This window comes from Ovis aries, chromosome 1 (genome assembly GCF_016772045.2).
Source record: "Ovis aries strain OAR_USU_Benz2616 breed Rambouillet chromosome 1, ARS-UI_Ramb_v3.0, whole genome shotgun sequence".
NCBI classification, from domain to species: domain Eukaryota; kingdom Metazoa; phylum Chordata; class Mammalia; order Artiodactyla; family Bovidae; genus Ovis; species Ovis aries.
Window position 1 is genome coordinate 43857047 of NC_056054.1, and position 16344 is coordinate 43873390.

The window sequence follows — 16344 nt, forward strand, 5'->3', positions numbered from 1 at the left end:
GTCTCCTGCATTGCAGGCAGACTCTTTACCAGCTGAGCCACCAGGAAAGCCCCAAAATACTGGAGTGGGTAGCCTATCCCTTCTCCAGCAGGAATCAAATCAGGGTCTCCTGCATTGCAGGCGGATTTTTTACCAACTGAGCTACCTGGAAGCCCTATTAATACCAAGGGATCTCCCAAATCCAGGTGAGGATCCTTCAGTGATCTCTAGAGGTGTCATAAAGTATACCCGAGAGCCTTCTCATTGTATTCTTTCAATAAATAACTGGTGATTGAAAACATGTGTAGCCAGTTTTGTTTCGTTACCTCCTCACACCAAACAAATGTCACAAGAATCAACTATGCTTCACTTTCACCTGCTTGAAGGCTTGGAGGGCACTGGGGCTTCACAGAACACAGTGTCTGAAGTCAGGAAACCTGGGGTCTGAGGCATGGTCGAATGACTTACTCTTGGGTAATTTGGAATAAATTGGTTAAACAAAGCATATCGCTTCAGGATCCTCATAAGCTGGCTGATGGTTGGTTTCTGAGGCTTTTCTACACTCTGAAATTTTACAACACATCTTTTGATTGAGAGAAAGAATTATTTTGACCTTGGGATCCCATTGAAGGTACCTATCAGAGAGTGGGAACCCAAACACCAACTTGACACTTGAAGGATATACTAAAATATGATCCCTACATTTTGAGAGGCATCATTTAATTTGATAGACCATTAACAACACAATTTTGTAATTATAAAATGGCCATATCACTATAAAAGAAAATTTGCAAACTACAGAAATGTTGAAGTTCAAAACGACATTTACCCAAAATCCTATTTGAGAGAAGGAACCACTGCTGTAAAAATATCAAAATATTATGTTTTTTTCTATCAAGTGTATACGTAGATAAAAATTCATAGAGGAATTAATTTGTACAAGTTTAACATACATAATAATATTAACATGTTTTTATAAAATAGGGTCACACCGTACATAGTTTTGTAGAGTTTTCTTTTCTATTCACTTAGCAAAGTAGCACAGTGGTAAATAACACAACCTGCGGCGCCAACCTGCCTGGCTCTGTCATTTCTGGTTGTGCCACCATTAATTCAAGCTAGCAAAGTTAGGGGTGACTTTCTAAACCTGTGTGTGTATTACTTTTACTATCTCTTAAACGGCAATCATAGTAGCAACTAACTCTGAGTCACTATATACATTAAACAAGTTAACATATGAAAAGCATTCAGAACAGTGCTTAAAAGTACATGAAAAAATACAAAATTTTAGCTGTTATATGTATTTTCTATATAATTAAAAATTTTCATCTAGTGGTTGCAAAATAATCATGTGATATACCAACTTAGTTTACATACACCCAAGCCCCTTGGTCCAAAAAGTTTGTCTGTAAATAAGAATAATTCTTTGCCTAGTATGTTTTGTTAGTAATTTACCTCAGCTCTTCCATCTGCTGCCTTAATTTGTTTATGGCATATTTTAATACTACAGAGAAGTTCCAGATTTCATATATAATCTCTCCTTTATATTTTTTCCACTCTTTTGTATATAGAGAGATTTTCAAATTTCCAGATTCAGTCATCACCTTTATTACTTTCATTTTTTAAAAACTGCTTAGTTGATCCACTTGAAATTTGGTTTGCTACAAGGGATGAGGTGAAAATCTAGTTTTATGTTTCTAAATCTTTAAATTATTCCTTACTGAACAAATGCTTTTCTTTTGTTGATTTATGACAGCACCTTTGTCTTATGTTTACCAACAGATTTTTTCTGGACAACCTACTCTATTCCATTACTGTACTTTTTTCTCTTTTTCCATGTATTGAGCCTTAAATTCATGGCCCAACCAACATGATTTTAAATCTTGTAAATGGATGGTTTATATAAATATCGGATAGAGTAAAACCCCTCCCCTACTCCACCTAATATTTGTATCTTTTGCTGGATTTGACTGAAATTAGATTAACTCTATAAATTAATGTGGACAAAGTCAGCCTCCTTTCCCAACACTTAGTTTTTCCACCCATGGAGTCCATTTTGATATCTCTGAAAATTTTCATTGTTTTCTTCATGGAGATCCTTTGACAATATATTTAAAGATCTATTTATAAAACTTTTCTCTGAAAGTAGTGAAAGGAAAACATAAATTATGGTTTATGTTCATGGTTTAAATATGTTTAATTTGGTACATACGATACTTGACCTACTGTGCTTTTAGACAATGAACAGAAATCATCTCTTATTTGGAAGAGATCAAATAGCAACTAGAGGAATATGTAAAGTAAGAGAAAAAAATCATTTATGACTAAAGAGTGTGTATTATTTATTAATACTTTGCCCTACTTCTAATACTCAAATACACACTTTTCTATCCCTAAATATCCATCCTAATAGTAAATTTTGAGTAGTAAAACACTATATTCCCAGAAAGTTGGGATAATGCCTACTGAAACTTATCAGAAAACAAAGCATTGCTGAACTCTACCCATTAAGTCCTTCAATGCAGTATCCTGAATACTGCAACACAGAGCTGTCACTAATTCAAACCAGAAAAGTTTTTCTTTACAACTCAAAATGTATCATGAAGACCTTTTATACCTAATCCATCTGAAATCAGACATCTTACTTTTTATTAGAGATATGAATCGATCAAACTCTGGTCATCCTGACTCAGCTAAATAGCCCACCAACATTACAAAGACCAAGTGGCACATTTGACTAAACTCCTTTTAATGTGGTTAGAGGTATAAACAGGGAGACAAAAGTCATGAATTCTATTTTTGGCTAACACACTCAAACTGACTATTTACTGCAGAAAATAGTTACTACATTTTAAAACTTCTATTCTTCCAAAATGAACCTAACCTTTTTTCATTTCTTTTTTTTTAATCCTTTTGAAAAACAAGTCACTCTCTTCTTAGACCAAAATGAAAAATAACTATCTGAGTTTCTACTTAACCTCCAAAGCCACATTCCAAACTTTAATAACAGAGAAGCTGAACACTTTACAGGCACAAAGCCTGCATTTTTAATGGACATGGTGAACGCCTGCCTTTGTAGCAGCCTGAATTATTTTCATTCTTTCATTAGTCTAGTGTTTCTCACATAGAGAAAAATATCCCAGGAATACTAATATTTTCATAAACATCATAACTTGGAGAAGCCACAAGTGCATCCCAAGCTACATGAGAATCACAAGTATTTTTCTCCACTTGAATAAATCTAGTCTAAAAAAACCTTCTGCATAACTTTAAAAACCCGAAGATAATTCAACATTTTCCATTTCTAGGAGTGCTCAAAAGGGAAAACACTTGTTTGAAAAAGTAAACAGATTCTGATAGTTAAACAGAATAATGTTTCCTGAATAATATATTTACAGTTCAAGACAACTTCCTATTCCAGCTAAAAGTGAATTTCCAGGTGTTTCTTAAGTAGAAAGCATATCGATGTAAACCAGAAACAAAGCCTACAGCTACTAGCTGGCTGCCTACTGTAGCAGGTGTTTTCATCAGCTATGGCCAAAATTGTGACTACGCAGGTCCCCAAACAGTGTTTAAAAATCAAAAGAACTCTGATTTCTGTCCTTAAATTGTTTTAGAATTGTGAAAGATTTTATCGTAAGAGAAAAGAATGAGATGGGAGAAGCTGAAATTATCTGTAACCTTTGAACAAGCCACAGTTGACTAACCAACAGTTATACATAAGGAAGGCCTCAGTTAGTCACCAGCGTGGTTTTAGGGATTAATAGTTTGTGTATTTAAGAAGGGGGCTGGATGGATTCAGGTCAACAAACTGAGTCATGTTTGCTCAGGTGAAAGCTAAAAATAACCACTCCTCAGTATTCCTAGGATAGTAATGTAATATCACCCAGCTGCCTTGGCACACATTTTAAATGTCCCCTCTACCCATCCATATAGCATTTAGTTGAAAACAAGTGGCCTAAAGCTACTTCCACATCAGTACAATTTAGTAGAGCAATCAGGCTCAAAATGAATATGCCCAGGCACTGTGGACTGGTTAGTCTATGCGGGTTAATGCCACTCTCACAGGAAGGCACCAAGCTACTCTTTGAAAATACCTTCACAAGCTTATGAAACACCACCCCATTTTAAGGTCAGTCCTCTTTACCATGTCAAACGTAAGCTGTATTTTCTATTTTTTAAATCTGTATTTCAACACAGTACTTATTGGCCTCCACCTCTCCACTATAATGGAGAACTGTGAAATCTGACACTATACAACCTTTAATTTTAAAGTGATAGGAAATCAATAAGACTTCTAATTCAAGGCTGTGGAAAACTGAACAAGCACAACTTGAAGCCTCTTTGAAAAGTTGGTGACCTTTCAGTGACATATATTACTAAGGGTCATATTGCATTCACCAAATATGTCTTAAGTACCTACCATACATGAAGTACTTAAGTGAACCTAATAGACACCGCCACATGGAATGTAAAAATAATGGGGAAAACCAACAATACATAAATAATTACAGGAAAAAGTAATTATAGCTGTGGTGATACTATATTTACCCTGACATTACCTGAGAAAGGGCAATAGTTGGATATTTGGGAGGTAGGAGAAATGAATTCACTAGAATGAGGCAAAAATTCCAGTCAACATTACAATGTAACCTTGAAGAAAAACTCAAGTGAACAATGACTAAACCCTACTTCTTTTGGAAGAATATTCATTGACTCCAGTCAGCTTCCTGTTATGGCATCTCAAATGGCTGTCCAGTTTACAAATTGCTATCTGGCCAACCACTACCGCTATCATGCTCAAAGTTGACTCAACATCAAATCATTAGCCCCTACTCCTGCCAAACCCTATAATTAGAGAGTCGGACAAAGATACAAGACTTGGTTGCCCCCTAGAAAAGTTAAAATAAAATTAAAACAACATGCTGACATGACACATGGTCTCCATTTAAGCCAACACAGACTATTTATTTCTTTGCTTTATTACAAATAAAGAAGATGCCTTTAGCAATTATCTAGAAGTATTACTATTATGTGGGTACTGTGCTACCTAAAGATAGAGACAAATGACAGCCCCAGAGCCTGAGTTGCTCACACAGTCGAGTGTGGGAGGGTGAGTAGTTGGCAGAGAAGTACATCCTGATTGAAACGAGCCCTTACAGATGTTTGCACAGGATGCATCATTTGTGAAGAGGGCTGGGAGAGCTGCTTGGCTGAGGCCTGGACTTCAAAGAGAGCAGGTGTTCATTAGCCGGTGGAATAGGGGACAGGAGTGGGGAGGCACTGAAGAAGAGCATGTGCAGGGCCAGAAGATATCTAGAAAATCACAGTACAGTCGTCCCTATGTGTCCACTAAGAATTGCTTCCACAACCCCCACAGATACTAAATTCTGAGGATGCGCAAGTCCCTTCTATAAAATGACACAGTATAGTCAGTCCTCCTAATCAGCACACCAATCCCTGGTTGATCTGCAGATACTGAAGGCTAATTGTATGGTCTGTATTTGAGGATTAAATTTAAAAAGTGATCATTTAATAAGTGAAAATGCTGGACCACACCAACCTTGTTACAGCCCTTGGCTGCTTCTGACCAGTGGTACAGTTCTCTCAAGGGCCTTGGCTTCTGCTCCCAAGAGTCTCAGCTTCACTTATACAGCAACATAAAGAAGAGACCCACAAACAACAGAATTTTTATTTGAGGGGGCGGAAATCTTTCCTTCTAAGACATGCTGATATCTTGTAGGTAGCTACAAGGTAGCTAACAGGGTGCCCCAGAAGGAGCGAAGAAAGCAATAGGGTCTCCAAAGAGCTTTGCAGTCTCCATTATCAGGAATAGCCTTCAATGAATGAGAGGAAGATTGTCTTCATTGCAACCAAAATGATATTTCAAGATTAATCTGCTTTCGGTTTCAAGGTGAAGGAATATGGAAACTAGACCAGTAAAAGGGATTATTCATGTTTACAAGCATTAGTAACCAGAACCCCTCAAAGTGAAAAAGTAATGATTTTAATTAAAAATAGTCAACCATTTCAGAAATATTTTAGAGAATTTTTATAATAGCATCCAGCTAACAAAAATGAAAAAAACAAAAACCATACACACTGATTTAAAAACACAGTCATTTCATGATGTCTGAACATCAAATCATTATGCTATACACCTTAAACTTATACAGTGCTGTGTGTCAACTACATCTCAATAAAGCTGGACAAAAAAATTTTTTTAATAAAAACATACAGACAACTGCTAACAGATACTTTCTACTGACTCAAGAGGGAGGTTGATTTAACTCTCGAAATCTAGTCTTAATTCAAAATCTGCTGTCATGATCTCTGCACCTCTATAAACATGAAAAATTGATTTATCAATTTTTTATAATCCCATTTATTCTCTTTGTTCCGCAAAAGATTTTGGTTTACTAGTGAATATTAAACGATTATTTTTAAAAAGGAGTTGAAGCTGATTTAAAAGGATGGAATTAATGTTTGGGTCATTAAAATTACTTGGTCTATGTCTGTAGGTTAAAAGTAGAGAGTAAATGCAACAGCTGGATAACTTAAGCCCCCACAACTCTCACCTGAACTACTGATACAATACTAAATGGCTCAATATCCATTCTACTTTGTAATATAAAGAAAACTTCCACTGCCTGGCTATGAACAGTATGTATAAGACATTTATAAAAGACTATATACTCAAATTGGTTCTAGGCTTTGCCTATCTGAATATCTATGCTTGCCTAAATGAGAATTTATAAGAAATGCATTAGGCATTTAAGTCCTTTGGACAATACCAGGGTTTGCTTAGAATTCTTTGATTCCAAGAAAGGGCATGAGGGAAAGAGGTACATAAGTGGAAGAAACCAAGGAGACCAGATGAATATCTATTATTTATACAACTACAATTTTTATTCAAAGACCCCACCCCCAAAAAAAACATAAAGGAATCTAGCTAAATTTAGAAATTAGCGTTTAAATGTATTAAATAGAGTTCCCTCAGAGACCGTATCTTTCTCAAATTCAGAAACCTCCTACATTAATTCCAGTTAAAAAAGATACTTGTGGCATATACCATGGGGCCAAAGTAGCCATATCATATCATCTGGTCTAGTTGTGAGGTTTCAGACACTAGCAATTCCTTGAGCTGATTCTAGTTACTGTTCCCACTAGGTCAGTTTCTAAAAAAGATTTCTTAGTATCTACCACAACATGTACCTCAGTTTTAGAATGTTTCATAATAATGACCACTTCAAAATTTTCAGCCAAACAAAGTGTAAATGCTTGTGTTACACTGACTTTGTGCTTCAGAAGTAACTGACTCGGTCTGTTAATTCCTTTACTGAAACTGCTCTGAAGTTATAATGGTCAGACACTCTACCTCTGCCACTGACTTTGAAGATAAAATTCTCCTATATTTCAACCAGACCAATTAAATCTTACTAGATTACTAAGTGAAATATTATTTTACAATTCAATTTCAATTATTGGAGAGCTGAGAGTGGATGTGCAGGGCCAAGATCTGGGGAAGTCATCTTTAGAATTACCCTAGCTATGCCCTAGTGCATGTAATGGGGTACACTAAGTGATACGTAATTCATTCTTGCCAGCAGTTTTCAGTAAGCAGTAATTAATTATGCTAACATCTGTTCTAGGAAAGCTAAATTTTTAAACATAGCAGAACAATCCTCTACACTAACCTGCCACTACCAACACACACACACACACCCACCCACATAGCAGAGCTGAATGCAAAGTAGTTTGTACTGTATACACACAATTCAAGCATGTATTTTAAAACAGCTCCCTGCAACATAAACTTATGAATAAATGACATTTCAACATCAAAGCTTCATAAATTGTAGCAAACACTTGCTGCAATTCATTCTTTCTTTTAAAAAATATTGAAAAGTCGTATATGTTTATATCTTAGTATGAGAGGATTTTAAATGCTTAGCCGGCAACCTCAATTGTTCTGGAGCCAAAGATGTAACAGCTTTGAAGAATAGAAGAATTACTCTACATTTGTCAGAATCTACACAGCAAACATGAAGCACCACTTGGCTTCCATTATTTGCCTGGCTTGGATCCCGTGGAACTGAGGAGTGCTGGAACCAAGAGGAAAAAAAAAATTAGAGTGCTTTGGGAAACTGAGCCAAATTCTTACATAGTATTTGAAATGCTGTGGTAAACATGAAGTTTCTTTAGGCTCAAGATTAGTGCCAGTTTTTTTTTTTTTTTTTAATAATAAAATGCACATAAAGAGCCCTGCCAGAAATTTAGCACATAAAATCTGCCAACCATTAGACATGCTAATTGGGGGAGCAATCCTGAATTCAGGTTAAAAAACTGACCCTCAACTTTGGTGTCTGGCAACAAAAAGCGATTATATTAAGAAGCTTGACAAGAGTATATCAAATCACCATTTCTAACCTCTAGCTCTGAAAAATATCTACAATTACTGTTTCTCCATCACTGTAGAAATACTCAGAACACTATAAGCTAAACACACATGAAGTGAACAAAAAAGGCCTCCAAAGAAAAACCAAATGGCTCATCTGTTGATGCTATTGCTCATCACTCGGCAAACCAGTCATCTGGGCTGAATTTTTGACTTTGTGCCAGTGTGTCAAAATCAGCCATCATTCAGCCAAAAGGCTGTGGAATGCAGCCAAGACCACCTATGGAAAGTGAATTATAGCATCTTATAATTTACTACCTTGGCTATGATCTCATAAACCCAGCATGGAGGGCAAACCACCTCTTGTGTGGGAAATCTCTCAGAGTCCCTATAGAGGCCCCCAAAGCTGCTCTGGCAGAGTATTGGGGTAGGAAAGACACCAAGTTAGCCAGCTGGCTCTGCAAGCCGGTGAGCTTGCCACTAGCACATCTGTGGGGTGACACTCTAGGGTTAGAAAATCCTCAAATTAAATCTTCTAAGAGAAACAGCTGCTTTGTTCTGAAGTCTGTATTATACTCTATAATAATGTCACACTTTTATTACCTATAATTATTATCAGACCTGTATTTTTATAAATTACAGATATTCTACTTTTATCGATATTATCAATGTTAAGAATAAACATGAACATTAATATGTGACTTGCACACTGCATTTTACAAAGCGCTTTCAGACACTTGGATTATTAAACAGGTCAAGTTGTCATTATAGTGATCCCCGCAGTATATGAATTAGATTGGTGGTTTTCTCCCACCAGTAAGTGACATAGCTGGGACTGGAATCCTGGTCTTCACTTCACATTTGCTGCTCCTTCTAATACGCCACATTGCCTCGATTGCCAGTTTATTTATTAGCCCTCACTACTTATTAGTACCTGAGAGGTGACTTGCAGAGAATGGTGGCCCACATTAGGGTCCAATGGTGGCTTAGAATGGTGGCTAAGGATGACTGAACAGGACCCTAAGGAGCTCCGCAGGACAGGGCACTACCTAGCACTCCTGCCAGCTTATCTGGAAAGACTACAGTCAGCAACAGACGGCCTCCACCAAGTTCCACAAAATGGTGATGAATAACAGGCTCCCAAAGTGCACTGAACTCACTTGAAGCTAATTTGACTAGAGTTTCAGTTCTAACCTCAAATTCTGGGCCAGCAGTCTGGGATATTTCACCTAGAGAAGATCCAGCTCAAGGAACACATGGTGAAATTGCCATGAAAGAGTCTGTGACAGACCTCGTAGGCAGAATAAGGGCCAAGGATACAAATGAGAGGCAAAGGCTGAATTCAGAGCAACTTAAGGAAGAATTCATTGACAGTTTGGGTAGACAGACAATGGCACAACTTGACTCAGGAAAGGGCGCGCTCTCCACCACATCCATGGAAACATTCAGGAAATAACTGGATAGATAAGAGCCTGAACTAAGTCAGTGACAACAAAATAGGAAAGTCACAATGTGTTAATACATGCAGGATATTAGGGAATGGAAACATTAGGGTCCAATAAAGAGGGTCATGGAGTTTGCTGATTTATTTTTCTCCATATTCTGACCCATGTAGGAAAGGAACAAAAGTACAGGACATGCTAAAGGGTCAAAAATTTAGTGTTGGACAGTACAAGCTGAGGCTAAGGTCAAGCAAGCTCTGTTAATGACTTTATTTGGAATTTCACAAATGCTAAGAATAATCATTTCCCCTTCCCTGATTACTCAAGAAAAAACTGGACCTTATACTCTGTGAATTCCTTAGAACTGGAGGTAAAGGTACATGTTAAGGGTAAACTGAAATTTTAATGGTCACATTCTTAGGAATTGCGTTTTTTAAAACACTGAAATAACAAAAAATTGAGTAAAGTCACTATAGGACTTCTCTGCTTGGTCCAGTGGTTAAGAATCCGTCTGCCAATGCAGGGGACACAGGTTTGAACCCTGCTCTGGGAAGATCCCACATGCCACAGAGCAACTAAGCCCTGCGCCCCAACTGCTGAAGCCCATGAGCCCCAGAGCCCATGCTCTGCAACAAGAGAAGCCACCGCAATGAGAAACCAGAGAACCACAACAAAGAGTAGCTCCCACTCCCTGCAAAAAGAGAAAGCTAATGTGCAGCAAGGAAGACCCAGGACAAAAAAAAAAAAAAAAAAGGTAAAGTCACTAAATACAGGTTAAATATTTTCATCAGGTCCAGGTGTCAGCTCAAGTGCCATCTCCTTCATTCAATTTGTTAAACACCTAAAACATGCCAGCATCTAAGGCCTCCACCAATTTCCCATCAGTAACAAATGATCCCTACACAATCTCTGATGCCAATTATCACCTGGTCTGTGTCTCTGTTAGAGCCTTTTACTTTATTTGTAAACATAGCTTCTGAACCTTACAAAATTATAAGTTCCACTGGGGAGGACCAAGTCTTACACAGCATCAAGCATAGAGACTGAATAGGTCCTCCGAACCTGAAGTGAACTATTTACATTGGAGAGTCTTTATGTCATGCTAAACACTTTGTTATGCTTGATTTATCTCACAAGCTTTTATCAAACACCCATTAGATCATTTAAATATGTCCTTGGTGTATCACATCCATGGCCCACCTATACCAAAGTACAATTAAGACTAGCATTCAGAGAGTTTGGGAAGAAGCCACGGCTGCCTTCCATGATGCCAACATCACAATGGCACACATGCTCATTTCCACTGAGCACATGATGGTTCATGCAGATCTTCATTAACCTATACATGAAATGAATACTGAATTTTGAGGATCAAAATGAACTTGTCCTAAACTGAAACATGCACACCCCAATCCACAGGAAAAAAAAAAAAAGTAAATTCACACATCAAAAGAAGGTGTATAAGACAAACAGCAGACAAGCAAAAAATATGGTAATTTTTGAAAATTTTCTTCCAAAGGGTTTGCAGCCACTATTAAAATTATAGAAGCATGTTTGGATACCACTCTTTAGCATATTTCCTGGAAACTAAAGTTCACAAAGGTAAGATAGTTATTTACCCTGCCAACACTGACCTGAAGGGATCAAGGCCGGCACAACGGAAAGAAAATAGGAGACAAAATGAGATAAAATATTCACATCTTAGACTGAAAGAATCCACCTGCCATGGCAGGAGACACAGGAGACGTGGGTTCGATCCCTGGGTCGGGAAGATCCCCTGGAAAAGGAAATAGCAACCCACTCCAGTATTCTTGCCTGTGAATTTCAAGCACTTCCTTTTAAAGGCATCAAATCCTACTTTTGAGACCAAATCTACAAAACAGCTCAAACAGAAACCTGCTGCCTGTATGATCTATTTACCTAGCGGCTCTAAATGAGTTTTTCTTTCTGGTCCAATGAATTACATATGAAAGTTCTCAAAAGAATAGCAGAGGAAAAGCAGTGGAAGACTTGACACTGAAGGGACTGTGGAGCACAGGATGGTATAGAAGTCTTGAGATGACACACGGAGCTTCTAAATGGTGACACGCAAATGCACTTGTGACCGGAGTGAAGATCTAGTTAGGGTAAAGACTCTGAGGGAGTGGGAGTGAGAGAGAGAAGTTAAGGATGTCCAGGTTCCTTGCATGGGCAGTATCATTTGCTAGGATAGGAATCAAAAGAAATTGAATGATATGTCATGTGACAGTCAGACTATATAGAAGCTGGAGTATCAAGCTTATTAAAGAGCTCAGTTTATATGAAGTGGGGGGTGTTACAGCTAAAAGGCCAAATACACAAATGACTAAGATTTGACAGAGTAGTTAGAATTGTTCTAGGTGGTTCCAATGTTGCAAGTTCAAAGGAAGAAAATCTGACAGCAATAAAAATCAGACAGTCCAAAGTTGACCTAACCAGTTGAAGACAAACAATTGCCAACACTTGTGTGAGTAGGAATGCTCCTGTTACTAACACTTGGTAAATGCAAAGAGTACAGAGGATAAGGTGGCTTCCCTGGCAGTCCAGTGGTTAAGAATCCACCCTGCAAGCGGGGGACACTCATTCAGTCTCTGGTCTGGGACGATCCCGTATGTCACGGACCAACTTAGTTCATGTGCCACAACTACTGAGCCCACATGCAGCAACTACAGAAGTCTGGTCGCCTAGAGCCTGTGCACCCCAACAAGAGAAGCCATCGCACTGAGAAGCCCCTGCTCGCTGCATCTAGAGAAAGCCTGTGTGTAGCAATATAGACCTACCACAGCCAAAAAATAAATCTTTTAAAAAAACAAAAAATTGCAGAGGACATCTGAGCACTGGATGGGGATGAAAAGACTGCGTTATGGCCTCCATCATTACATTCTATGGGCACTCTTCATATGTTCAGAGCTTCAACTCTGGCCACAAATTGGCTTGCTACTCCTGAATTACTACAAGTTTGAGGATCAGAATCTTGGTGGAATAAATTATCCCAGGGATGGGAATTGTGGCTTTCTAGTACTAGATATACCACTAAGCAGACAAACTATTCAACCAAGCTTGAGCCCTCAGTTCTCTCAACTGTAAAAGGCAGTGTTTTTACTGCTAGACACTCCTAACTTAGAAATGTTTCGACTCTAAAGATAATTTATATATTCTATGTTATGGTGAAACTCATTCTTTTCAAGGTTGAAACATACCCTTTAAAATTAGAATCAATGTATAAGCCGATACTATAGGCTGCCATGCCTTACCCATCTAGCCCCTTCTCTCATTTGCCTTGTTATTTTCACATCTGTTAGTGGAAAAGACTGTAATCTCCTACACTTTGTGTTGCCTATTAAGGCCAAAATGTGCTCTGGGTGTTTTCTATCTTCCAACAACTGGTGATATCAACAAACTACTCCAGAAAGTAAGAGCAAGGTAGAGCCAACTGTATATGTAAAATTTCATTCTGATGAATTCAGCACAATGAAATATACTCCATAATATATACTATGGGAAGTTGGTCCAATCTACTCATAATGAAAACATTTAGGGAAAAAAACAAAAAACTCCATTCCAGCTTCTAGCTGATGGCCCATACACTCACAGTATAACACAACACAAAGACATTCCAATACAATGAAATAATCTGGAGTATGTCCAACCTCTATTTTTCAGGATGATAGAGATAGGCTTAACAGAGCTGAGTCTATTATTCAGAAGAAATGGAAATCGTGGCAAACACTGCTCTAAGATCACGGGCAAAATTTGCTAACAAGACATCAATTCATAACATCCATTTCGATTTTCATTTAAACTGCTGGGTTAATACATTTCAAAATTTATTCAGATTACCCTTTATGAAAAAAAAAGTTCCATAAGAGAAAACAACAATTACTGTGCAGCAAGGGAAATGTTTTCACTGGAAAGATTTTGTAGATTTTTGTAGGCACCTACAAAAACAGAATAACAAAATTTAAATTTAAAATTTAAAAAGGGCTCTAGACTCAGAAAAACTTGGGATCAAATTCCAGCTCTATTACTTACTAGCAATTTAGCTGGGCTATTTACTACATAGCCTTACAAAATGCCAGTTTCTCCTTTGAAAAGTTTGCTGAGAGAACCCACCTCGTAAGTTTGTTGTAAAGACAAAAATCATAAAAAGAGTCCACAGCACCTCGCACATAGCGAGATCTTAATGAGTGTTAACTATTGATAGTAAGGATGCTGCTAGCAGATGGTGAAGAAGAATCTGATGAGAGATGGCAACATACTCCTTGCTCTCTATCCTGTCTCTCCCTCCTCCCTCCAGGGATGTGTTTATCTAAACATTCAAAGAACTAAAAGGTCTGAATCTTGGGTCATTAAAAACAGAGGCTCTCAACAGTCAGAGAGGATACTAACAGAATTTTGACTTGAACATCCAAAATGTCTTTCCCTAAGAAATATCCCAGGGATATCCTAAGTAGCGTGTTGTCTGAACACAGAACTAGCTCTTAATTTTCTCCTCAGCCAAATGAGATTTTAACATCTTTTTTCACATTTTCATAAATTATTAGAAAATAACTATAGCCAAGAGTATTACTGCAGGCCTTCCCCTCCTCCTCCCTGCAGATAAAGACAATGCTGGTCTTGCTTGCTCTGCTGCATTGCCCTCACCTGGTCCCCAACAAGCATCCCACTATTGCTGCTAACTGGATTCTTTGAGTTTTCATGACACACAATCAAGAGAAAAGGGACAAGTATAAGAGAAGGGCTTGGATTACGGAGAATTTTACGTGAGGAGGTTTTAGGGGTATTTTGGAAGAGAGAGGTTAGAAGCATCAAAGAAAAGGGGGATTTCCAGAAGCAGCGCTACTGATTATGTCTTCTTTACTGTGTTTCACAGTATGAATAGAGAACTTAAGTTATTATACTATTTTAAATTAATTTTTGGTGGATTGTCCATTTCTCTGACAGAATCACTACTTCAAGATGGATCAGTCAGGTCAGTCATGTCTTTAAATAGGGGCAACATTAAAAGAAAAAGATAACAGGTGCAAAACTTCATACAAACCTTTGGCAGGACTAATTAGCACATAACACATGACATTGGGAAGATGGAAAGGACTGACATTTTAGAAAGGCAAGTTAGGGGCTGACCATATGAGGTTTGAGCTACAGCTACGCTAGATCATCATTTTATTTCAATGTCTTGTTCAAAGTCTGAGCTCTTTACAACCAGAGAGCTGCACACGCCTATTCCCTCTTAATATTGCTGGCTACCCAGTACCCTTCCCTCCACTCCAGAGTTTCTCCACCTCAGCACTATTGACATTTTTGGCTTGATAAATTTTGTAGGGCTGGTTGTTCTGTGCACTATAGGGTATTTGGCAGGAGCCCTGGCTTCTATTTACTAGTTGCCAGTAGCATCTTCTCCCCTCTCGAATGCAGTGAAAAACCAAAAATATCTCTAGACATTGCCAAATATCCTCTGGGGAAGCGGGGATTGTGGGGGGGTGGGGGGGGGGGTGGGGGGACAAAATTAATCCTGGTTGAGAACTCCTGTTTTATCCCAATCCCTCAGACTCAGAAGAAAAATTCATACCCTGCTAAGCCAACCCGTGACACTCCCTTTTCAGAGGTTACATCTCAGGGATTCCGGGCCCTCAATAATCCATAACCATCATAGTTGCCTACATGCTGGACTGGCTGCATTGTGCATCAGGTTGTCATCTACAAATTATAAATGATTATAAAAGTTACCGGTCATTGGGTATTTCTTACATGCCAGGAAGAAGAACAGAGGATTTAACTGGGTTGATTTTCATTCTTATACAGCAGTAAGTGGTAAATATCATTATCTCCATTAAGAGATGAGTAAAATGAGGCTCTGAAAATGTAAATAATTCAACCAAGGTCACAGCCAATAAATGGTTGAGCTGGGGTTTAAACCTAAATCCATCCAGGCGCAGAGTCTCTATCTTAGGTCACACTGTTTTTCCTAATGAGAAAAACCAATGCAGACATATGTGGGAAGTACATTTGGCATGAGTTACATGAGCTAAAATGGGGAGGTCAGTGCAAAGATTGTTATAAAACTCAGTGTTCTCTGAACTAAGCTGATCACCAGTAATAGAGATGTGTTTGTTCTAAGGATACTAATAAATTGAGTTTTGATTTATGGATTTCCTGCTGAAAACAGGAAAATGGTGGTTTCCTGTAAGTAGAAACAAGCAGTATCTGGTTGCCATGGTAACAGAAGTAAACTTAATCTTGACTGAGAATACAATCACCATATAGAAACAAGTATGGTCAGGAATCTTATCAGAAAAGGGTGTTTTCACCTGGAAAAGAGAAAGTCAAAAGAGAGAAATGATATAGTTATCTTATGGAAAAAAACCCAAATGAAGTTTTCAGCCAACACAATATTAGAACTTTTTGGCCCACTCAATATTTGAAAAGTCACCATCTAACAAAAGGGAAGCAGCACATGTTCTAGGTTATTCTAAAAGGAAAATCCAAAATTCATGAGCGAAAATA

The 16344-nt window shown here is 38.0% G+C and overlaps 1 protein-coding gene across 1 annotated transcript in view; it reads right to left on the reverse strand.

Moving 5' to 3' along the window:
• Positions 1 to 16344, reverse strand: part of WLS (Wnt ligand secretion mediator) — a 116163-nt gene that overhangs the window by 75987 nt on the left and 23832 nt on the right. The gene's annotated exons all lie outside the window — the stretch shown is intronic.